Source organism: Delphinus delphis, chromosome 7, assembly GCF_949987515.2.
Source record: "Delphinus delphis chromosome 7, mDelDel1.2, whole genome shotgun sequence".
NCBI lineage: Eukaryota > Metazoa > Chordata > Mammalia > Artiodactyla > Delphinidae > Delphinus > Delphinus delphis.
This window is the reverse complement of record NC_082689.1, coordinates 75,748,968-75,776,077: the sequence shown is the minus strand read 5'-3', so window position 1 is coordinate 75,776,077 and position 27,110 is coordinate 75,748,968. Positions and strand designations below refer to the sequence as shown.

The following is a 27,110-nucleotide window of genomic DNA, read 5'->3' as shown; positions in this document are numbered from 1 at the left end:
TTTTCTTCTCTGATTGCTATGGCTAAAACTTCCAAAACTATGTTGAATATTAGTGGTCTTGTTTCTGATCTTAGTGGAAATGGTTTCAGTTTTTCACCGTTAAGAATGATGTTGGCTGTGGGTTTGTCATATATGGCCTTTATTACATTGAGGTAGGTTCCCTCTGTGCCTACTTTATGGAGAGTTCTTTTTATCATAAATGGGTGTTGAATTTTGTCAAAGGTTTTTCTGCATCTATTGAGATGATCGTATGATTTTTCTCCTTCAATTTGTTAATATGGTGTATCACATTGGTTGATTTGCATAGATTGAAGAATCCTTGCATTCCTGGGATAAACTCCACTAGATCATTGTGCATGATCCTTTCAATGTGCTGTTGGATTCTGTGTGCTAGTGTTTTGTTGAGGATTTTTGCATCTATGTTCATCAGTGGTATTGGCCTGTAGTTTTCTTTCTTTTTGACATCTTTATCTGGTTTTGGTATCATGGTGATAGTGGCCTCATAGAGTGACTTTGGGAGTGTTCCTCCCTGTGCTATATCATGCAAATTTTGAGAAGGATAGGTGTTAGCTCTTTTCTAAATGTTGGATAGAATTCACCTGTGAAGCCATCTGGTCCTTGGCTTTTGTTTGTTGGAAGATTTTTAATCACAGTTTCAATTTCAGTGTTTGTCTGAAATTGGTCTGTTTATATTTTCTATTTCTTCCTGGTTCAGTCTTGTAAGGTTGTACTTTTCTAAGAATCTGTCCATTTCTTCCAGGTTGTCCATTTTATTGGCATATAGTTGCTTGTAGTAATCTCTCATGATCCTTTGTATTTCTGCAGTGTCAGTTGTTAATTCTTTTTCAGTTCTATTTCTGTTGATTTGAGTCTTCTCCCTTTTTTTCGTGATGAGTCTTGCTAATGGTTTATCAATTTTGTTTATCTTCTCAAAGAACCAGCTTTTATTTTTATTGATCTTTGCTGTTGTTTCCTTCATTTCTTTTTCATGATTTCTAATCTGATCTTTATGACTTCTTTCCTTCTGCTAACTTTGGGGTTTTTTTTTTCTTCTTTCTCTAATTGCTTTAGGTGTAAGGTTAGCTTGCTTACTTGAGATGTTTCTTGTTTCTTGAGGTAGGATTGTATTGCTATAAACTTCCCTCTTAGAACTGATTTTGCTGCATCCCATAGGTTCTGGGTTGTCGTGTTTTCATTGTCATTTGTTTCTATGTAGTTTTTGATTTCCTCTTTGATTTCTTCAGTGATCTCTTGGTTATGTAGTAGTGTATTGTTTAGCCTCCATGTGTTTGTATATTTTTACCGATTTTTTTCCTGTAATTGGTATCTAGTCTCATAACGTTGTGGTTGGAAAAGATACTTGATGTGATTCCAATTTTCCTAAATTTACCAAGGCTGGATTTTGACCCAAGATATGATCTATCCTGGAGAATGTTCCATGAGCACTTGAGAAGAAAGTGTATTCTGTTGTTTTTGGACGGAATGTCCTATAAATATCAATTAAATCCATCTTGTTTAATGTATCATTTAGAGCTTTTGTTTCCTCATTTATTTTTATTTTGGTTGATCTGTCCATTGGTGAAAGTGGGGTGTTAAAGTTCCCTACTATTATTGTGTTTACTGTCGATTTCCCCTTTTTGGCTGTTAGCATTTGCCTTATGTATTGAGGTGCTCCTACGTTGGGTGTAGAAATATTTACAATTGTTATACCTTCTTAGGTTGATCCCTTGATCATTATGTAGTGTCCTTATTTCTCTGTAGTAGTAGTTTTTGTTTTAAAGTCTATTTTGTCTGATATGAGAATTGCTACTCCAGTTTTCTTTTGATTTCCATTTGCATGGAATATCTTTTTCTATCCCCTCCCTTTCAGTCTGTATGTTTCCCTAGGCCTGAAGTGGTCTCTTGTAGACAGCATATATATGGGTCTTGTTTTTCTATCCATTCAGCCAATCTATGTCTTTTGGTTGGAGCATTTAATCCATTTACATTTAAGATAATTATCGATATGTATGTTCCTATTACTATTTTCTTAATTGTTTTGGGTTTGTTATTGTAGATGTTTTCCTTCTCTTGGGTTGCCTGCCTAGAGAAAAGTTCCTTTAGCATTTGTTGTAAAGCTGTTTTGGTGGTGTTGAATTCTCTTAGCTTTGCTTGTCTGTAAAGTTTTTTATTTGTCCGTCGAATCTGAATGAGATTCTTGTTGCATAGAGTAATCTTGTTTGCAGGTTTTTCCCTTTCATCATGTTAATTATGTCCTGCCACTCCTTCCTGGCTTGCAGAGTTTCTGCTGAAAGGTCAGCTGTTAACCTTATGGGGATTCTCCTGTATGTTATTTTTTGCTTGTCCCTTTCTTCTTTCAGTATTTTTTCTTTGTATTTAATTTTTTGTTAGTTTGATTAATATATGTCTTTGCAGGTTTCTCCTTGGATTTATCTTGTATGTGAGTCTCTGCACTTCCTGGACTTGACTCCCTATTTCCTTTCCCATAATATGGAAGTTTTCAACTATAGTCTCTTCAAATATTTCCTCAGTCCCTTTCTTTTTCTCCTCTTCTTCTGGGACCCCTGTAGTTCGAATGGTGGTGCATTTAATACTGTCCCAGTGGTCTTGGGGACTGTTCTCAATTCTTTTCCTTCTTTTTTCTTTATTCTGCTGTGGTAGTTATTTCCACTATTTTATTTTCCAGGTCATTTATCTGTTCTTCTGACTCAATTATTCTGTTTTTGATTGCTTCTAGAGAAGTTTTAATTGCATTTATTGTGTTGTTCATCATTGTTTGTTTGCTCTTTAGTTCTTCTAGGTCCTTATTAAATATTTCTTGTATTTTCTCCATTCTATTTTGAAGATTTTGGATCATGTTTACTATCATTACTCTGAATTCTTTTTCAAGTAGACTGACTATTTCCTCTTTATTTGTTTTGGTCTGGTGGGTTTTTCTTTGATCCTTCATCTACTGGGTATTTCTCTGTCTTCTCATTTTGCTTAACTTACTGTGTTTGGGGTCTCCTTTTTGCAGGCTGCAAGTTTGTAGTTCCCGTTGTTTTTGGTTTCTGCCCCCAGATGGTAAAGTTGGTTCAGTGGGTTGTGTAGGCTTCCTGGTGGAGGGGACTGGTGCCTGTGTTCTGGTGATGAGGCTGGATCTTTTCTTTCTGGTGGGCAGGACCACGTCCAGTGTTGTGTTTTGGTGTGTCTGTGAACTTATTATGATTTTAGGCAGCCTCTCTACTAATGGGTGGGGTTGTGTTCCTGTCTTACTAGTTGCTTTGCATGGGTATCCAGCACTGGAGCTTGCTGGTTGTTGAGTGGAGCTAGGTCTTAGTGTTGAGATGGAGATCTCTGGGAGAGATCTCGCTGATTGATATTATGTGGGGCTGGAAGGTCTCTGGTGGTCCAGTGTCCTGGACTCTGCTCTCCCACCTCGGAGTCTTAGGCCTGACACCCACCAGAGCACCAGGACCCCAAGTACATGGGGAGTTTCTTCTGAGGTCTTCTTCCAGCATTCAGCAGGTGTTCTGTAGGAGCTGTTCTACATGTAGATGTATTTTTGATGTATTTGTTGGTAGGAAGGTGATCTCAACGTCTTACTCCTCTGCCATCTTGATGGTCCTCCTTCGATTAGAGTTTGACAGTTTTCTTGTTTTTCAGCACACGAAGTCAGAGTTTCATCTTGTGCATTTCTTTTCCAAGACCTGGAATGTGAAAATTCTTCAAAATACCCAAGTTCTTTGTGGGTTAAAATGATATTGGACACATGAGTCAAAAACATGGACACTATCCCCTTGAAGTGCACTATTTTCATGGACAGTTGACTATTGTACAATTACTGGGCAATTGACTATTAGAAAGTAATCTACTGTAATGGTTTAAATGTTGAACATATTTAAAAGGAATATTTTCCTGTATCCTTTCAAAATCAAGTTATCTACAAATCATTGTCTGCAGAGTACTTTAAACAAAATTCCATTAGTTTTATATTCCTCCTTTCTAGGGATGGCTTTCTGATTTCAAGAAAGGAAAACCAGCCTCAGTCATTGGATGGAAACGCTTGCACCAAAACCTTTCCAAGAAAGAAAACAAGAATGCACTGATTTTTTCAAATAAGTGTGCATCTCTCTGGCAGAACTACACCAAAGACTGCCATCATGCTACTTTTTAGTCTATGGACTTAGAACACCTCAGCATGCCGCTGTTACTCCTCACTACCTACAGTCCACTTATCAAAGTTAATGATGTTGTTCTCCACAAAAACATTAAAAACCAGGTGCAGTGTAATATTTTTCTGACTCCAGTATTTAAGATGGGAGCATGATCTCTGCAGATGTTTACAAATGAAATTGAGCAGGTTTTTAAATATCTGAGGTGGAGTAAGTCTGTTACTTTTTTTACTGTGTGAAATTAACACTACAATACTAAAGAAGGTATCCATACTACTTTCATCTCCAATCTCTATGCCTTATAATTATCTTGAACCACTGGGACATTTCAGCAGCTCTAACTGACCTAGGACACCATTTAAATATGTTTTATTCAATTTCTGTCATTGACAAAATGAAATATTGAGTGTGACATATACTAGAAGAATTGGACCCAAGACAATCTGTCCGTTTATTGTTATCCAGAAAACCAGTCTCTTTCCATTTGCCTTTGCTTCGTTGACAAGATGAACTGTAACCAGTTTAGCCACTGTAGTTGAAACTCCATGTAGCACAGTTTCTGAACATTGTATTGTAATGATGGATACTATGTTTCCATGGGAACAGAATATACCTATTAGATTACAAAAGTAAGGTTCTAATTGCCACAAGTAAATGAATCATTATTTTAATTAATATGCTAATAAGATATTGTTAAAACTATATTTTAATTGCTCAAATTAGTATAGCAAAAATATCTTTTCTAAAAACATCAGCATTTGAGTGTACAGCGTACCCATAAAGAGTAGGATAAAAAAATCTGGTGTAGTAGAAAAACAGTTCATAGTACTTTATTATAAATGCTTTTAGCTTGACTAAGCAGTAGCTGAGTCTATAAGTTAAATTTAGCATTGAATATTTTGTGAAAATATTGAAGTTTGGGATTTTTTCTAACATGAAGGATATTATTTTAATGAAGTACATGATACTATTATATCCATTTTTTTGATAGCTTGGAACTTTAACAGATGATTCTTCACAATTTATATTGCAAAATAATATTGATACAGCACTAATAGAAAGTATGCCATATAAATCAGGCATATGCAACATTGAGTTTTCTTTTATCCATTTCCTACTGTACACTAATGTAATTTTATGAATAATAATTGAAAGATAAAAAGACAGTGATACAATGAGGAACAGTTAATGTTGATATAGAATTAAAACATTGAAGGGGAATAGAAAACAAAGGCCAGGGTGAAGTAAAGTGGACTGAGATACCATAGAGACTTCTCATATCTAGTCAGTGAATGAAGTCCAGTAATAATTCATGATTTTATTTATTCAACCTTTTCTTTTTTCCCCTCAATCAACAAATATTTTTCAAGGACCTAACATATGGTAAGGTCTCATAGATCCTAATGCCTTTGTCTCTCGCATGTAATCACCTGTCTCTAATTTTACTGCTTTCATTAAACCTTGAATATATCATATCCATTCCTTGTCTTATATTGCCCCTCTCAATCATATAAGTATTCCATATATTTTAAGCTCAGTTCATATGTCTCTCCTTTTTTTTTGGCCACGTTGCATGGCATGAGGGATCTTAGTTCCTTGACCAGGGATTAAACCCACCCCCTCATCAGTGAAAGCATGGAGTCCTAACCACTGGACCACCAAGGGAATTTCTATATGTCTCTCTTCTTGAATGGTGTTTCTGATCTCACCCACAAAGACCAATATTAATTACTTTCTTTTCTGTTATCTCAATATGTGTACATATATTTCTTACTTTATTCATATTGCTTTTTTGTGAGCTATTTGTTTATAATTTTGCTTCTATATAAGGCTGTGATGTCCATTGAATTAGGGGTTTTGTGTTATTTATTTATCTCTGGTCTGATGACCTTTAGTATTTGGCACAAAGGAAGCACTCACATAATTGTAGAATGAATGAGTGGATTTTTGGTGTGCAGTATTTGGCCTCTTTGCTTTGGTTTTAAAGGAATGTGAATTTGAGAAAAGTTTATTTGGTCTTAAGTTATATTAATTATTAATATATGAATTAATTAAATATAAAGGTTGAATATATTAATTAATAAAATTATTTATTTCTTGAAATACTCATGCCAATCTCCTTAAATATTAAATATCAGCCTTCTTTTTTTTTTTTTTTTTTTTTTGCGGTACGTGGGCCTCTCACTGTTGTGGCCTCTCCCGTTGCAGAGCACAGGCTCCAGATGCGCAGGCTCAGTGGCCATGGCTCACGGGCCTAGCTGCTCCGTGGCATGTGGGATCTTCCCGGACCGGGGCACGAACCCGTGTCCCCTGCATTGGCAGGCAGGCTCTCAACCACTGCGCCACCAGGGAAGCCCCAGCCTTCATTTTAAACAAAGATTTGAATGCCTAATGTAATAGATATCAAAGTCACACTGCACCAGATTTTAGTCCTTTCAAAACTGTTTAAAAGTCAAGGTTCATTGTGGGTCTATCACTGAAATAAAACCAGTGAACAATCTATAAAGAACTTAAGATATACCTCTTGCCTACAGTGGTGTTCCTTCTATTTAGAAATATTTAAATGCATTTTAAAATATAGGGAAACTGTATATATATATATATTTAATTAATTAATTAACTTATTTATTTTTGGCTGTGTTGGGTCTTCGTTTCTGTGCGAGGGCTTTCTCTAGTTGTGGCAAGTGGGGGCCACTCATCATTGCGGTGCACGGGTCTCTCACTGTCGCGGCCTCTCTTGTTGCAGAGCACAGGCTCCAGACACACAGGCTCAGTAGTTGGGCTCACGGGCTAAGTTGCTCCGCGGCATGTGGGATCCTCCCAGACCAGGGCTCGAACCCGTGTACCCTGCCTTGCCAGGCCGACTCTCAACCACTGCGCCACCAGGGAAGCCCGGGAAACTGTATATTTTTAAATTTTATGACACAGATCATAAATATGCATTTTCATGCATAGAAATCAGAAAGCAGAATCCAGCCACAAGAAAACCAGATGAGGAATTGTGAACTAGAAAATGGCTTATATCAAAAACATGTTTATAGTTAACCTTCCAGGGGATGCAGGCCAAAGCAACTACTGTAAACTAATGACTGTAATAGAGTCTCCTTGAAAGGACTGTAGTAAACCACACGTGAAACCCCTTTAAGGGAAAATGGTCATGTGGATTATTTGGTGCTAACAGTCCTGTGCAATCTACTTATGGGAGATTTTTGAAAGGGAAATCAAACAATTCTGAAAGGGAAGTGATCCCTGCTAGGTATGTGACACATTTAAAATTCTTCAGTGCTTATGTGTTTCCCTTAAAGTTCAATCTGCTTAGTATGGTTTCATGCCTATGACCTGGTTACTACCTACTTATTTGGTATGTCATCATTGCTTCCTTATTTTTAATAGTATGTGTTTGTCCGTAACTGGTTTTCTTCAATATATTCGATGTGTTTTCTGGCTTCCCCTTTGGGCACTCTAGTTTTCCTATCACTTGGCTTGGAATAATCTTCCTCCCAATTTACCTTTTCATTATCATCCCTCTGTGTACTCTCTACCATTGGAGACCTTCTTTCCCTGACCTGGGTGGGTGCCTCAGCTTTGTGTTCCAGAATTTCCTAGAGGGAAATTATCACATTTTATTGAAATGTTGTATTTAGAAATATATTCTTTGCTATACTCTTATATCAACTAGAGTGGGGAATCAAACCTCTTTTATTGATCGATTTGTATTCAGTGCCTAGTACAATGGTCAATACCTAAATGCTTGAATAAGTGTATTAATGACATAACTAAAATATGAGAAATGTTAAGTAGCAAGTTGCAATCTTGAGGAGTTAGTCATGGGAATGAAGACTTGGGGCCCCAAGGACCCTGCAAGATTTTTCATTAGCCATCATCTATCACAAACGAGCTTAATCGTACATTCACACTCAACCAAGAATACAGGGCTGGGACAGAAATTTTAATAGTTAAAGATCAGTGGTAGAATTACCTAACATGAACTCACTCACCATTTGTTTTGTTGAAAACGTTCTCAGTAATACTTCTCTCTTATTTTTTGGCCTTATAGGGAAGGCATGGTACATATTTAAATTAGAGGGGAGAGTAAGAGAGAAAGAGAGACTGATTGAGGGTCTGACTCACTTCCCCATATCATCCTTGGTCACTTGGGTACTCAAGATCCATGAATTGTTTTCTGAGGGCCAAAAATGCAACTAGACTCACCTGATCATTACCAAGGGCACAGACGAATAAGGGATAGTCTTTGCCCAGTGAGGTATGTGAAAATGTCCCTGAAGAGTAGTTCAGAGGACATAGCATTTGACCAACAACAGATTTTTTTCCTAAAATGTTATTAGCATCTGAAAATTTTCTGATACTTATAAAATATTTATAGAGTTTTTAACCCTATGTTATTTTCTTTTTATTTATATAAAGGGAATTTGATGAAGATATTCATTTACAACGTCAGTTCATGGAGTTTTGCTAATTTAACTTAATGTGGATACAACTTTCCCACACAGATAAAAAACTGTTTCCACACATATAATTTAAGGATTGTCACTAACCTTTGCTTTTCAGAGATAAGAGATGTTAAAGTTAATTTTGTATTGAACTAGAAATAGATACATGTAGATACTTTTGAACAGTTTTTTCTCTTTGACAAGAGCACTTCAATAATCAGGGTATTTAGATTAGGTGTTATGGGTTCCGGCAACATGACTTGCTCTGAAAATGCTGCACGATGAGTCCAGAGAGTACCAATTCTGTTATGCATATTTTGACTGGACATTTTATTTTGAAGATAATCCTACCTGTACATGTATTTGTATATGTGTAAGTGTGTGTTTGTTTAGGGGGATATTTTCTGCAATTTCATTTTAATGTAAAGCAGATACACTTCATGCAATAGAATAACTTACTAAATTTGCATACATTTGTAATTACTGCTCAAAAACAGCATACATGGTTTAGGGGCCCCTGGTCATCTTGTACAGTTTCGTTTTCAAGAACAGGTTAGAATGTGTAAATCTCCATTCCTTTTATGTGTGTGTACCTGAGCCTCCAAGATCCCCATTTCCCTTTATTACTGGTACGTTCTGTTCTCTAAGATGATAACCTTTTGCCAAATCAAATCCTTCACTCCTTCCAACTTAATAAATCTGCCTTTATTCCACATTCTGATCGTGTAATGTAAGCATAGCTTTTAATTAATTTATATCCTCCTTGATTTACTGAGAAAAACCTAACTCCTCCAAGCAAAGTGTTCTAGACCTGAGCTGCTTTTTGGCTTAGTTTTTTGGCTAGTGATATACATTTCTTTTATACTTCAATTAAAGAAGTTCTCAAAAGAGCCCCTCATTCCTGTTGACTTGTGTGTTGATAAAATCTATCACTTTTCTGTGGCTCAGTGCTCTAACTGAGAAATTTCCCTTAAGACTTTTGAAAGGTGATATTTTTCCTAAGTCAGCTTAACAGATATTCTACTAAATAGGCTGCTCACGCTGATGACTCTCTCTGCTTGTCAAGTATGAAGAGACCATTGCCCCTTTCCAGTGATGACCCCTACTTGAAATACAATTTATAGCAGGCGCTAAACCTCTAGGTGTCTCACAGGATAATGATATTTGGAGGACAGAGGTTCAATGGGGAGGAGTAAACAAATTGAAGATGGAAATGTATAGCTGCTTTCACATGTTCAGAAAATTATCAATTTTATTTAAACAGGTACATTTAAAAAGTTTCATGCGTAATTAGTTTGTTTTTTGTTTGTTTGTTTGTTTGTTTTGCGGTACGCGGGCCTCTCACTGTTGTGGCCTCTCCCGTTGTGGAGCACAGGCTCCGGACGCGCAGGCTCAGCGGCCATGGCTCACGGGCCCAGCCGCTCCGCGGCATGTGGGATCTTCCCGGACCGGGGCACGAACCCGTGTCCCCTGCATCGGCAGGCGGACTCTCAACCACTGCGCCACCAGGGAAGCCCCGTAATTAGGTTTTTAATATAGATGCTATATCCAGTATAATATATTCCAATCTAGTAGATTTTAATAGACATTTATAAATATAAATGCATTTTATAAGGCATACAGTTCATGATAAGCATAATAAGCAGTCTTGTTCTCTGATGTCACTATTAATGATTCTAATAATCAGATTCTGGAGAGGACAATATTTTTTCTGTAATTCAGATTTTAGAAAATATAAGCAGACTGTCGGAAGACTAATAGTATGTTAGTATGTTATATATACACCATATCCATATTATATATATAATATTCTGTTATATATATAAAAAAACATATGTATATATATATGCACACTAACATGTAATATGTTAGTACAGTCTAACAATATGTTAGATTCAAGAACACATTTTTGAGTGCATTTCTATACTCTATTAACCTTCATATGAATTAGATGACATGAGTTTGACATTTGCATTTTAGTTGTGTTAAAATTAAGTCCTAGAAGATTAAATAAACGGCCAGAACAGAATGACTCCATTTTCAAAATTTCTACTACTTATCTGTTAGCATATGCATTTAAAAATTTTAAAGCATGCTTTTCACATGATCACTGTGTGTGTAGGTTTCATTGACAAGAGCCATCCTCTGAAAACCTCATGCACCTGAACCTTGGAAAACCTACCCAAATGTTTTAATAGATATCAAAATCTTTAGGTAGCATAGTAGAACTCCCAGTGACTTCAGCCCTGCCCACTTCCCACATGCAAGAACAACCAAGGTAGAGTAGGGTAGATTCTCAAATGCTGAAAGAAAGGAAGTTTGAGTTAAAAGTTTCCAGTATGTTTAAGATCATCAGTTTGCTGGATGAGGGAGGAGTGCTGGCATTTCTGGGTATTGATTTGGGAAGACCGGTTGAAGAATTTGAAGTAATCAGATTCTTCTTTAGTACCATCAGGGTTGAGTAATGTCAACATGGAATGACAATGAGAACAGCAGTTCAGATGGACTCTTGGTTCAGTTAAAACAGAGCTATTCTATTCTCGCTTGAAGCACAAGGTTAGGACATAGGCTTCACTCCCAAGCTGCTCCCTTGAATGGTGCTGCCTCTAGCAGAGGTGGGAAATCTCTTATTCCTCTCTCTTTTTGTCCATGTCTTTGGATATGTAAAATCTTATATCCTTTCAAGATCATGAACTTTTGCTCTATATTGCTAGATAGATAGATTTAGGGATAAAATATTTAGTTTGAATTTTTCAAACAAAAGACAGTGGAAAGTAGAATTTACTTAACCAATTCACGGTATTAAAAAATGTGTCATGCCAACTATACTGTCTTAGATATAATAGATTTTATGTAATATTTAGGTCTAAAGTAATAAACTTTAAAAAACCCTCTATACCACCCACCATACCATCCTGGTTCTGTTATTTGCCTCCTTGCCCTAGTTGAAAGTAGCTGATGGGACCTCGGAAGAGGTATACCAAGGTTTAAAACACAAACATTATTTTAAGATGGCAGTAAAGAGAGAGACAGATGGCTGTTCCCTTCACATATTCTATTAACAACCAGAACTGTTAATTAAAATAAGAGGTAACTCAGAATGTAATTAAACCTATACTGAGAATGGAATTAATCTGGATGACGCAGATAAGATCACAGCTCTCTTCATTTTAAAGCAAAGCTTTGTTTTAGATTGTGTTCAAATTAGGTGGTCATTGAACTCACATTCCCATTTCACTTTTCTAGTGTTGAAATCATCTATAAATTGAATCATGTTATAAATGAAAATAGGTGAGGCTGGCACCTTTACAGGAAGTTGCTCCTGTACCTCAATTTTCCTCTTTGACATAAAGTAGTGTTTTAGATTATGTTTCCTATGGCCTGTCTAACTCAAATTATTCTGAGTTTCTTTAATTGTGCTATTCAGGCTAATAAGATTGTTCAGCTTACTGTAGACATAATTCTTTGTCAGAGTTCTTAATAAAGTACATTTTTTCTATGCCTATTTTGCTCTCATATTCCTGGAAAAGGAACAGTGAATCGTGGCTGTATTCCAACAAATTTCTATTGATTACAGGAAAGTTACTGGCTTCCATCAAAACTATATTTTAACATCACCAAATCACTGTAAGATTATTGATACCTGTTTGTTCGGAAAGGAGCCTTGGAAAAACAATTGCATTAAGATGCACTTCATGTATTTCAAACTCAATGTATTTAATCTAATTAGTTGGCTGAGACCCAGCTGGTGCTTTGTCAGCAGATCGGGAGTAAAACAAAGAAGCTATAATTAATGAAATTAATGCTGGATATAGAAACTTGAGGTTTGAGGAGACATTTCAGTCATAACATTTCCTTTGAGCTTAGCAGAATGGAGAGACAGTTTAGTTGGAAGTAATTGTTCTTAGTTTAATGGTACATGGTTAGATGAGGATGATTATTTTTCTCATGCTACTGGCTGCTAGGACTCTAAGTTGGCAGGCATGATGGTACAAAACTGTCAGACAAATTTAATCAGAAAGTTCAGAAAATAAAAGGGTATGATTTAATTTACTATTTTTATCTTCGCTTTCCTATGAGAAGTACAAGTAAAATTTCATGGTATGTCCATCCATCTTCGTCATTCTAACAATATGAAATTGTGGTCTCCAGTCTTTCTCACCTTCTAAATCCAATCGGTTTTCAAGTCTTGTTAAATTTGCCTTCTAAATGCCTTTTCAATCTATCTCCACAGCCATTGTCTTTTAACACAGCTTCCCAACTGGTCTACTTGTTTTAGTCTTGCCCTGATCAGATATTTTCTCCATGGAGCAGTCAAGGTGATTTCTACAAAACGCTGCCAGACAGTGTCACAACCTCTGAATAATACACATCAATTACCCCCCACTGAGTGGAGCTACACATTTTTTTCAGGTGATATGTACAAATTTCCCTCAATATAAAACACCAGATACTTCTTATCAGGTAGAGGTTTTTCAGCATTCCAAGGAATTGAAAGAGTTTAACCTTTCACTATAAAAATAGTTTTGTATAATAAGATCTTGGTTCTTGAAAATTAATATTAAAATCTTGATAATAATATTAGTACTAATAACAAACATCTATTGGGTTCTCCATGAAATCAAAGAATGGAAATTGTGAGGAAGAGACCTCAGGCTAATTGCCAGGTGCTGTGGAAGGCTGTTTCCTGCACTAGCTTTGGGCTGGGGAAACATGATGTCAGATGAAGAACAGTGTTCAGTGGGCAATCTGTATGGATAAGATGTGTACTCGAGGTGAAATAGGGAATGCCTATAAAAGGTATGCATGTGTAATTTCCTTCCAAAGTTAATAAATATTAAGAACAGATAAATTATAAAACAATTGCACCAAAGTAATGGCAAATCTTTTTGATTATGCATGCAGTCTATGTCACTGAGCCTTGCTTTGACTGCATGTTATAGCGCTTTGTGGGTGCAAATCTAGGCAGGGATGGATGCTTGCATAATTTGGGGAGGTCTTTTTTTTTTTTTTTTTTTGTGGTACGCGGGCCTCTCACTGTTGTGGCCTCTCCCATTGTGGAGCACAGGCTCCGGACGCGCAGGCTCAGCGGCCATGGCTCACGAGCCTAGCTGCTCCGCGGCATGTGGGATCTTCCCAGACCAGGGCATGAACCCGTGTCCCCTGCATCGGCAGGCAGACTCCCAACCACTGCACCACCAGGGAAGCCCTGGGGAGGTCTTTTTAAAGAAGAAAGAATACAAAATTATGAAACCAAGTGTATGAAAGTGAAAAGGACTTGTGCTAGTGAAAGTCCTTGATGCTTAAGCTGCATAAGTATCAGCTTAAATCCACCTCTGGCATATTGAGGTTTTGAATGTTTACTTTCTGTTTCTCTTGAAAAATAGTCTATGTACATTTTCCTCTCTCTTATGGTGATAGGAACATTTCTTCATTAAGATCCTCGAATATTTTCATAACAGTCCTAGACTTAGAATGTATATGATAAATACTTTATAATAAGTTCTACTTCTTCCACTGTTTATTAGATATTATATGCACTTAAAGAATTCATGTCTGAAGGAAGATTAAGAAAAGAGTATATGTATCGATTAGGGGAAGAAGTAGATTAAAAAGAGCATGAGAACAGCCTAAAATAACTAGGAGCTGTCAGTATCAGAGGGAATGGAGCCCCTGTAGATGGTATAAGCAATAATGATGGTTTAAAATTACAGAGGGGAAATTTTGTTTATATTTTTTAAAGAATGATTACATAACTATATCTTTGTTTGAGGAAACTTTGGCATTAAACTTAGGTTTTGAAAATTAGCTTAGTCTACATAGAAGACATACCTATTTCTTGCATCCATTCATTTTGTGGAGATAAAATACAGTCACAGTAAGAGAGATGTGCCCACTTACACTTATGTGAATAGGCTAGGTATTGCCCAATGTGGTGAGCGGGGTGTTTAGAATATACAAATTTAAGAACAACAAAATAAGGTGTTTGATTATGTGATTTTTCATTCCACCCTTAAAAGTAATGTTTTAAACATTTTTAAGTGTTTAAGACCCCTTTATGGATTCTAATAATCAAAATTTAGAAATTGTTAAAGAAAACAGATTTGGTAGTACATCTCTGTCAATAATTTTTTTTTTTTTTTCCCACCATATGCATCATGGTACCTAGGTTCATCTTTAAGGCATACTGAAATGGTTGAAATGTAGCATATAAGCATAGATAAGGGCTCCTGAGGTGTGAAAAAGTTAATTCCCAAAACAGAAGTAATCTGGCTTCATCACTTACAATCAATGTACCGACATTGACACATCCTTGTCAGCCTACGTCCATAGTTTACATTAGAGTTCACCTTTTGTGTTGTGCATTCTAAGTTTTGACAAGTATATAAAGACATCATACAGAATAGTTTTACTGCCCTAAAAATCCCTGGTGTATCAGCTGCTCATCCCAAAATGCTGTATTGATTAATCTTTTCACACTCTCCATCATTACCTTTTCCATAATGTCATATAGTTGGAATCATAAAGTATGTAGCCTTTCCAGATTTGCTTATTTTCACTTAGTAATATGCATTTAAGTTTACTCCATGTCTTTTTGTGGCTTGATAGCTCATTTATTTTTATCACTGAATAGTATTCCTTTGTGTAGATACACACGAGTTTGTTTATCCATTTACCTACTGAAGGACATTTAGGTTGCTTCCAAGCCTTGGCAATTATGAATAAAATTGCGATAAACATTTGTGTGCAGATTTTTTGTGGACATAAATTTTCAACTCATTTGGGTAAATACCAAAGAACCTGATTGCTGGATCATATGGTAAGAGTGTGTTTAGTTTTGTAAGAAGCTACCAAACCGACTTCCAAAGTGGCGGTACCATTTTGCATTGCCATCAGCAGTGACTGAGACTTCTGGTTGCTCCACATCCTCACCAGCATTTGCTGTTGTCAGTGTTCCAGATTTTGGCCATTCTAATAGGTGTGTAGTGGTATCTCTTTGTTATTTTACTTTTCAGTTCCCTAACAGCATACAATGTGGAGTATCTTTTCATATGATTAATTACCATCTGTATATCTTCTTTGATGAAGTGTTTATTCAGATCTTTTACCACCCCCATTTTTATTAGGTGCAGGTTTATTAGCTGAAAATGAGATAGTAACTACTTCACAGGGATTTTGAAAATAAAATAATTCATTTAAATATTTTAGCATAGACTCTAGAATATATGTACATAAATTTTAGAGGATATTGTTATAGACTCTCTACATTACATCATAATAACATGTCTGAAACAAAATTTACTGCCCACACCTCATCCCACCAATCAGCTTCCTTTCCCATTTTTTTAAATCAATAGCACCAAAATTCTTCCTTTTGATTTTGTTTAAAAGATTTCTATTATTCTTGACTCATCCCCTAAATGCAGACAAATTTATATCATTTTTCCTATGGAAGTTTTGTTAGATAAAGACATAAATTAGTGAATAAAAGTCTTAGAATAATTTTGGATACCTTTATGTTAATATCATACACATTTCATATATTTTTCAGGTCAATCGAATGAAATATAACCTTGTTTAACTTTGAGAATGTTTATCAGGAAGAATAAAATATTACTTGAAATAAAATAACTGCATGATGTTATTTTCTAATCCTTGTTTTTGTTGTTCAAAAAGTGATGTATCTAAGGATGAACATCAGTAGCTGCAAGTCTATTAAAATAGGTAGAATATATAAGAAAGTAGTTTCTAATTATGACTTATACAAAAATTGATACCTGTGGGTATGTACAGTCACAAAATGAACCTCTTCTTTACCAATTATTAATTCTATCTTATGATTCCTAAGTGGGCCTCTGGCCAGAGAGCTTGAGTCTTAATATTCCAAGTGGATTAATTCACTTGCCTTCTCTCCTTTCTCTTTCCCTTCCTTATTTAGACCTTGGTTATTACGTCCTAATTTAGACCCTTGTAATATTAACAAGCCTTTGAATATTAGACAGTTTTATGTATTATATATCTTAGCATCTTTTATATGATATAAATAATTCTGTTCATAAATGTCAAAACTTTCTGCAAACATATATACAATAAAATTTCCCCACAAGTCACCAGGCCAGTTGAGAATTTTGCCTCCAGATCTTGGATACCTTAACAGAATGCTGTAGACAGATCATTTTTTACTTAAAACCTGGGGAAAAAATCTAGGCTGTCTTAGGAGTTGAACTATATGTTAGCATAAACTTACAGAGTTTTGTTATCACTTCCTTTCTGAAATGTCAATTTTAAGGAAGTTACTATTTGCATCTCATATGCTATTTTCCTCAGCATTTTTATATCATTGACTTTTACTTTAAGTGATTTTATTTTGTTTAATTCAAATAATTTAAAGTACTGTCCAAGGAGATGAGAAACTATGTAGTTTAGGGAAACATTTTTTGTTTGTTTTCATTTTTATTAGAGTATAGTTGCTTTACAATGTTGTGTTAGTTTCTACCATACAGTAAAATGAATCAGTTCTATGTATACATATATCCACTCTTTTTTAGACTTCCTTCCCATTTAGGTCACAACAGATCACTGAGTTGGGGTTCCCTGTGCTAAATAGTAGGTTCTCATTAGTTATCTATTTTATACATAGTAGTATACATATGTCAGTCCTAATCTCCCAATTCATCCTCCCCTGCTACTTCCCCCACTGGTATCCTTATGTTTGTTCTCTACAACTGTGACTCTATTTCTGCTTTGCCAGTAAGTTCATCTGTACCATTTTTCTAGATTCCACTTATAAGCGATATTATACGATATTTGTTTTTCTCTTTCTGACTTACTTCATGCCGTATGACAGTCTCTAGGTCCATCCATGTCTCGCAAATGAGAAACTATTTTGTTCCTTTCTATGGCTGAGTAATATGCCATTGTATATATGTACCACATCTTCTTTATCCATTCCTTTGTCGATAGACATTTAGGTTGCTTCCATGTCCTAGCTGTTGTAAACAGTGCTGCAGTGAACATTGGGGTCCATGAATCTTTTTGAATTATGGTTTTCTCCAGATATATGCCTAGGAGTGGGATTGCTGGGTCATATGATAGCTCTATTTTTAGTTTTTTAAGGAACCTCCATACTGTTCTCCATAGTGGCTGTACCAATTTACATTCCCAACAACGGTGCAAGAGTGTTCCCTTTTCTCCACACCCTCTCCAGCATTTATTGTTTGTAGATTTTGTGATGATGACCATTCTGACCTGTGTGAGGTGATATCTCATTGTTTTGAAACTTTTAATATTTTGACTTTGAAATACCTGTTTATGTCATGGCAGAAAAATTAATTCTTTCAGAAGACTTGTACATACATGTTCAACCCAATCATTTTCCTTTAAAATACATGTGCTAAAATGTCATATATTTTGTGATTATTACTGTGATATGGCATTTTTCATACCTAAAATAAAAGCCACTCAGTAATAGTTCCCATAAAATTATAGGGACTTTATTTTTCATTTAGTCTTTGTAAATAACGTAACAGCAAAATTACAAGCAAAATTCTCTGACTTTTTACTGAAAAGCATAGAACCAGAACAACTGCTGAATTGCAAATATTTATTCAGGTTCTGTTCTAAGCCTGCAAGCAGACAAAATGTATTTGAATTTCTGCCAAAGAAGATGTTAAAAAAATAGATATAGTTTGTGATTGAAAAAGATATAGCAACCTATATAAAAAGTCAGTCTCATGAATTAAGGGGAAAATAAGTTTTCAATTGTCAGGTAAAAATGGATTTGCTCCATTTTCTAAGGTGATCAGTTATAGTTGCATAAGGGATAGTTTCCTCAAAACTTTAGATTTAACTAGAGGTCAGGTATTCAAGTGTATCAAAATATTCAAGTAATTTAATTATCGTATGGTTTAACGGTTAAATGCAGATAAATCTAACTTCTAGTAAATATATCTGGTTGTACATCTGTCAGTGTATAATTTCAAAAAAATGTAAGGAGAAAACAGTGGTTTCAGTGGATAACAGACTGGTTATCACTGAGTGTGATTTATTATTAGCAAGCGTGTCTTGCTTCTTTGAGCAAGAATCATTCATATTCTATACAGTGATTATATATATTTTAATATTCTTCCCTCCCTACTTTACTAATTAAAATAAGAAGCTCTTAGTATAGATGTTTCAAAGTCAATTTTTGAGTTCATGTGTTGAATTAATTAATAGATCATCACCTTAAAAGCAAAGAAAAAATCAAGATTGACATATATCTATTTCATTAATAATTATATCCCTTCTTTTTTTGTTGGTGACAATCTCTACTGGTGGTGAATAAATTACTAATGGGTATGGGAGCTCTGATTCATTCAAAAAGTTGACTTTTCCTGCACTGCCATTTTAACCTTCCCATTTTTCCTCTTCCTCCATTCCTTCTACTGTCTCTCCCCAAGAAAGCATTGAGCATCTAATACCTGGCACCATGTTGGATACTAGCGATGCCAAGGTGGATAAGAGTTCTCCTAAGAAGCTTATTCTAATGTGATATTTGTCTGTAACCGTAATGAATGAACAAACAGGAACTGTATCCTAAATTCAAGTACAACTGGTTGTGCCCTTACACAACCAGATGTGTGCACAAGTCTTTCCCCACCCCAGAATGTGTTTTTCTCACATGGTAGATATGGACTATGTGGTAAACTACTACTCATTTTTCAGAACTAGGTTTAAACATGGAGGTCGAGAGGTTGATCCTTCAGTCCATTGCCATAGTACCTGGTAATTCAGCACCTAGAAGAGTGCCTGGCAGAAAGGAGATGTTTAACATGTTAATAAATGTTAAGTATTATCACTGATTGAAGTCAATTATGTATGTCATTTACAACACCTAGTGGTCAGGGAATATTGATGTGTGTGCCTGTGCATACGTGCATGACAATAAGACACATTTAAAAGACAATAAATTAAAATAGAAAAATCGGGAAAGACTTCATAGAATTAATGACACTTTGATCTGAGCTTTGAATATGAGGAATTATGTCAACAGGTAGAGAGATGGAAGAGGACATTTTAAGCAGTTGAAATAGCATAAACCAAGTAATATATATGGAAAACAGTACTTACTAATAGGAAAGTCATCCATTTAAGAAAATTGGAGCAGAATAGAATAGAGGTTAAAAAAACTGGCTCTGGATTTACCATCCTTTGTCATGTGACATTGGAGAAGCTACTTCCCCCTCCTGATACCTCAGTATCGTTGTCTGTCATATGAAAAAAGAATAGTACACACTTCATAGAATGGTGGGGAGAATTATACGATAATACATATAGAAAACACTTAGGATCTGGCATATATATTTTGCTGTGTTGTAGTTATTGTTGTTAAGGTTTTTAAAGAGCTAAAACTATAGTGGTAACTTAGAGCTAGATTTTGAAGGAACTAGGAAGACATGCTAGTAACTGTGGGGTTTGTTTTTTATTTCTTGACTAAATTTTATTTATTTAGTTTAAATATCACATATTCAAAAGTTACTAAGCCCCACCGCCTAATATCATCACATTAGGGTTTAGGGTGAAAATTCAACTTATGAATTTTAAGGGAACACAAACAATTGAGTCCCATACATTATAGAAAGTGGTTCTGAGTGACATTTTAAAGCAAAGTTTTAAGAATATCTTTTCTTTTTTTTTTTTGCGGTACGTGGGCCTCTCACTGTTGTGGCCTCTCCCATTGCGGAGCACAGGCTCCGGACGCGCAGGCTCGGTGGCCATGGCTTACGGGCCCAGCCGCTCTGCGGCATGTGGGATCCTCCCAGACCGGGGCACGAACCAGTGTCTCCCACGTCAGCAGGCGGACTCTCAACCACTGCGCCACCAGGGAAGCCCAAGAATATCTTTTAAAATGGATTAATCTAAGCATTTAATTGCTGTAATTTGTGTGCAATATTTTTTTAAAGTTGACAGGTGGTATTGCTTCAGATAATATACCAAAAGTTTTCCTTCTCAATGACTAGGGATAATGTTCACCAAAATGATTAAATTCCAGCGTTATCTGAAAGATGTTCTGTTTTCTTTTAAGCTAGAAATTTATTACATTTTCCCTTTGAAAAATATCTTTTATAATGTAGGATATTTCCCAACAGTAATTAGGTTACATTATACCTATACCATTAAGATGCTTTGGAAGCTAAAAATCATATCTTAACAGGAGAAAACAATAGCATGAATGGATTTTGGGAGCTTTGTTTTGTTTCTGTCATTGTCAATGCAAGAAAGTATGTTTTAATAGGTACCATGAAGGAAGAGAGGAAAAGATAAGCAAGAGTGGAACACTTCTACAGTTAGGGTAAGGGAGTTATAATCATTTGAAAGTGTGCTGGGTAAATTCTGCAATGCTTCTGTATGAAGTGAGAGTGGAGGGCTGAAGATAGTGCCTTGTCAACAAAGTAGAGAAGTTAATTGTATTTTGAGGGAAATAGTTGCTACTGTAAAGTTAGTCACACTTGTGCAGGGCAGGCCAGGTTGACAGTGCTAGAATTGACTCAGTTCATTATGTGTATAATATAGGCCTTTCCTCATACTCCAGATAAATATAGACAACATGGTCTATATCAAGTTAATAGAAACTAACAAGATGAGAATTATTTCACTTGCCTTGAGTTGATTCTAAGAAAGAAAGTGATCACTAAAGAATTGAAATATATCTAAAATGACCTTTTAACTAGCTGGAACCCCAATAATAATAATAATTGATAATAGCTACCACTTATTGAACCTTTATTATTTTAGATATATGGTAGACCCATTAAGTAGGTATTATTTATAATCATGATAGCCTTATAAATATGTTATTATCCCTTATTACTATTGATATTTTTTAGTAAACAAAGTTCAGATCATTGAAATAATATGCCTAAGGTCTTACTAATAATGTATGGTTAAAACAGCAACAATCTCATTTATATTCAAAACCCATGTTCTTTTGCTTAATATTACCTTGATTCTCTTAAATATATTTTCAGCAGTATGATAATGAATTCCCTGTCATATTGTCCATCTGCCATTGACCCTTAGCACCTGCACTTATAGTCCTTTCTGGGAATCTAACATTTTGTTCTGTTGGTCATGGTTAAAAGTCTATTTTCTTTTCTTTTGTTCTTCTGGGAACTTAGTAACCTAAAGTAGTACATTTGAAACATTTATTGCTAAATTTCTTATTGACACTTTATTTTCTTTTTTTAAACTATTTTCTAACAAATATAATTGGCTTTTTCTTCTTGTTTTTATTTTTAGTTTTTTAGATTTCTTTGACCTAGCTTAGGGAATAATAGCAAACTGATGTCTGAGAACACATTGTAAGACCAAATGCTTGTAAATAATAGAGGATAATATTGGGTTGAATGTATGCCAGAAACTTCTACTCCTCACTAAAAGTCTGTCTGAGCAAAATATGTTGAACTTTGAAAGTGAAGAGATTCCATTTCTTTGAAAACTGCAGTTTCTGGTAGCCATTTATGTATTCTTAGTTAGCTTTTCAACCAATATCCCAGAAGAGCCTGGTGCCATGACCTTAGTATTATTGAACAGCAGTGTACATGGGGTCTTTGTATTTTGTAAACAAGATAAAAAAGTCCCAAACATCATGTGCTTCCTCAAAAAGTTTATAGTTTAAATTTGGGTTCAGCTCAGTGCAACACAATAGAGAGCATGCAGAGAATGCCAAGTGAGCCTTACAGTTATTACATCTAGGGGGATGGGTGAAATTTTGGAAGTGCTTTAGGGAAGTCACAGCTACAGATCTTATTCAATAATCCTCAGAGCAGTGCATAGGGTGGACTAGGAAATAACTTTGTGATATAGCCCATGCTGTGCATGTTAAGCTAGTAGTCAATTCAGTTATAAAGACCACTGCCAATTCAAAGAAAAAAATAGACAAAGGGGACAGATTTAAGATATTATTACTTGGCTAAATATTTCAGTTGTGTGTACGTATGTGTATAAATGAAATTTGTAGAGTTATGTAGCCTGTATTTAGGGACTTATGGATGAAAATGACCAATTTTTATTGTACAAGCAATGTGTATATATATATATATATAAATTACATATATAAGTTACATATATAACTTAATTGTATATATATCTATTAAATAATTTCACTTAATTCTCAGAATATTCAGGTGAAATCAGTAGGGGGGGTCCTTAATTTTACAGATGATGAAATTGAGGATTAAGAGATTTGGTAGTTTTTTTAAAGATCATGTATTAATTAGTGGTGGAGCTGGGGTTCACATGCCTTCCTCAGACAGTTGTGAAGATTCCAAAAAGTGCTTAGAAAGATAGTTGGCACATAGTAAGCCCTATAGTGATGTTACCTATTATTATTATTACAACACGGCTCGTTTGAAGGAGATTTGCTTTTATTTTCCTTTTTGTTTAGTGCACACATGATAAAGTGCAGCTACAGCCACCATGTGATTGGAGAACTTCCCACCCCCCCACACCCCCTCAGCAACTTCCATACTGAGTAAGCTTTAGATAAAGCCTCTGCTGTGCAGAAGTTATCGATTGCTTGGTATTTTCTGTGTCGCAGGATCCAGACATTCCCCTTGGCCTGTAGTTATACTGCATTTAACCATCTTGTGCTCATCTCACGTAGGTGACATATGCACCATCTCTGTTCAGAAGAAACAACAGAAAACAACTGAGTTAGAGGTATTCTGAAAGTTTAATTAAGGACTTGTCAAAATAACAATTCAGTTTGCCATTTTCACTCAAAAAGCTTTCATACTTCTTATTTGAATTAATGTTCAATTAAGTTAGGGAGATGAACTTAACGATGTAAAGGCAGAATCAGGAAAGAGAAAAGTCAAAAATAAAGAGATTAGACTACATTGCCTCTATCATTTTAAATTGAAACACTACTTTGGAATAAATTAAACAACAACATATAGTTTCTTTGTCCATGAATCAAGACACAGGATAAGTCATTTTTTCGCAAAATGTTTTTCATCTAAGGATTCAAAAGTCCCAGCTATTTCCAGTTAAAGCAGCATCTGTTGCTTTGCCAGTTCCCACAGAGATGAGCTCGTGTTGATTTTCATCACATTTGTTCAAGCCTGGAATCTGGTTAAAACATGCAAACAGTCACATTGCCAGTTAGGAGGTGCAATCATATAGTATCTTTTTACCTGCATTTATTTTGATTCAAATGGCATTTGTAATTATGAATCTAAGCATGGATTATTTTAAATAATTTGGCTTCCAGTAAGTAGTATCATAAGATAAAGCGTTCTAGAAGGAAGAATACTTAATATATTCATGTTCTTAGAAAACAATTATATTTACTTTAAATCTTCTCAATTGAAATCTGTATTCTATATTTTCAACACCATTTTGGGTGTTACTTTTTTGGGATAACTTGTAAAAAGAAGTAGTTTCTCAATTACATCTTATTTTAGTAGATTGTCTAAACTGCAGATTGACCATCATAGAGATCTTCCTGTTATCCAATTAATAATGTTTCCATATCATTATCCATATGTTGATTGCACATTAACATTCTGAGGTGAAATCAGATTTTAAAACGATGATGTTGTTGAATTGGAAATGTCTGATAGTTGTGTACCTACTTTTAATGAAAGTGTAAAAGGAACAGTAGAAGAACAAACAAAGGTTAAAGTGCTGGCAAATGTTCTTCATTACCAAAGTATTATAGCGGACTGTAGTCACTCACCTTGCCGAGGCCTTTTTAATACACCCCAAGTTTCCATACTTAGTCTTCGCAGCTATTCTAGATAATTAGGTGGAAAATGTTGAGAAACCCTAAAAAGTGAGAAGATGAGTAATGTATCTTCTTCTGTAGTTTTGAAATATTTTGAATGTTTAGTTGACCATTTCAAAAGAAAATTGCTATGTGATACCTAGCAATTTTTAAGTTTAATATCCTATATTACTAATATGGGACAAATTGCTAATATGTCAAAATTCTCCGCTTATATGAATGCATTATCACTAATTTCCAGGGAAAACAGGAAATGCAAATGATCACCCACAGAATGATAAAAAGAAAAGCAGTTATGATGGAGCATTGCCTGATACCAAACACTGTTTTGTACACTTCACTTATCTCAAAGTCTCAACAGCTTTGTAAGAGGATATTGTTATCCTTACTATGTAGAAGAGTAAACTGAGGCTCAGAGAGCTTTAAGTGATTTTTACAAGCTGCTTAGTAGTGTAATAGGAAGCCTAATTTATATATTTTTCAATTATATAAAAATGTTGCCTCACCAGTATTAGTTTGCTATGAAAGGAAGTAAAGTCAATTTCATATAGTAGAATAAAATCCCTACCTTCCTTTTCAGTCAGAATTATCCACTGGCATTTTAGTAATAATGCTTACAGGTATTTTTACATGAACAAACATTTGAAATACCTGTTTCCATTGTGGATGTTATAGTACCTTAATTATCAATATCCTGTTTCCTCAAAGTAAAAATTTTACAAGATTTTATTTCCCCCATTTTTTTCCCTTCATTTAAGGCTCTCTAGTTCTTCTCTATGACTTCTGATAACTACATATGAAACAGCTCAGGGTAGGCATTGGGGATCAGCAACACAGTACATTATAATGATAAATAATGGGGACAGAATTTTTATTTTTAATTTCATAGTCCTTTCTTAATGTAAAGAAAAAAGTCGCTAAATATGGGCTAAGAATGTGATAGGAATCAAATTTTGTTTCAATATGTAATCTACTGTTGTTAGAAATAATTGAACAAAGTTCATAATCTTAATTTACTTCAGCTCTTAATATATACATGCATTTATAGTGATCCTTTTTCATAAATTTATATAAATTAATACCCTGAACTGGCAAGTATACATAAAGAATTCATGAGAGTGATTGCTCTTGGAGAGAAATTAAAGGGTACTTATTCAATTAAACAATAAAGGGTACTTACTCATTTTATTGTTTCATATACTAATGGATAAAAACATCAATATTTGTTCTTTATCCCAGGTAGTTTGCTTAATATTTAAACATCTCAAAATAAAACCAAGTAAATATATTGGGAAATATACTTTTTATCTTCTCTAAATAAGTGATGTTCTATAATTTTTTCTCATGAAATATTGTCAGAAACTAGAAATCTGAAAATACAGAATGATACTGTGTGCATGTCTATAAAATGTACAAATCACTTTTTAGTCTAATTTTGTTATCTTCACATATAAATATTTCTGGGTGCTACTCCTGATATGATAATGATTATGAAGACTAGTATTGGGTCGCTGTCAGATTTCCACCATGACAGTGAGATTGATAAGTTGTTTAGAATCAGGTTCCCAACTAAAATACTAGAGACATCATGGCAAAGTAAAAACAACAACAAAAACAGAAGTTAGAATAATACCAACTTTTCTCTACAACTTCCTAGATCTGTGTGCCAGGAAGGGCAAGAGATTTAAACTCTCTGAGCATTATACTCTTTGTCTTTAAAATAGACATAAAAATATTTTCTTATCAAGATGATATTGATGATTAGAAATAATATGGAGAGAGAGCACCTAACATAGTGCCTGAGATGGGCATTTATTTTCTACATAAATTTCTTTAAAAGCTGTCTGGAAAAAGACAATATATATATCATAACAACTGATTCCCTGGTAATATAGAACTGATAATAATTATAAGGTAAGATTTTGGAATGATTCAGTGAAGGATTTAATTTATCTTCAGTATGGTTTTTGAATTATGCAGTTTATTTCTAATTCTAAGTATTGCATGTATGATTGCTAGTCAGAGGAAAAAATACAGAATATCTCTTTATCCAAACTATACCAGGCTTAAACACAGTAGAAATTATTTATAAAGTGACAAAGGGAGAATAGAAATGAAAGAAGAAAGACTGTCATTACTTGTTTAAATTATACTTAACTATTGGAAAGATGCATTTTTTAAATTCATCTATTATTTTACACTTTAATAACCTTTAATAGATGTCTGATAGTAAAGGTAGAGGACAGTAATGACTTTTGCAACTTATAGAAAATTGTACCTTTTGACTAATATAAAACTGAAATGTAATATATGGCTTTAATTTATTCATATATTTCCAGTCTTCACAAAGGAATATTCAGAGGCTGACTGATTTAAGCGTAACTTAGTCTTAACATATGATTAATGAGAACAGAATTGAGTTGATCAGAGTAGCATAAGGTAAATGATATCCAAGCAACATAATATATAAATGGCAGCATTTCACATCTTATATCCAGCATCCAGTTTCAGAAATTTGTATAGCAGGAATAGAACTTGCAACATCACAGTGGCCCAGATTACTGATTTTAGCATAGGATTTCTGAAACTTGAACAAAAGTTCATTCTGGCCCTAAAGGTCCAGAAGAAGGGAATCTCTACAATGACTTTACATTATACAACATAGAAATATTTTCAACTTTTATTCATTTAACAAATACTTGGGATGGTTATCTTTGCTTTCATTTATAAAAG

General features: G+C 34.7%; 1 protein-coding gene across 1 annotated transcript in view; it reads left to right on the top strand.

The window, feature by feature from the left end:
• Positions 1 to 27,110, top strand: part of KCNJ3 (potassium inwardly rectifying channel subfamily J member 3) — a 160,491-nt gene that overhangs the window by 128,866 nt on the left and 4,515 nt on the right. The gene's annotated exons all lie outside the window — the stretch shown is intronic.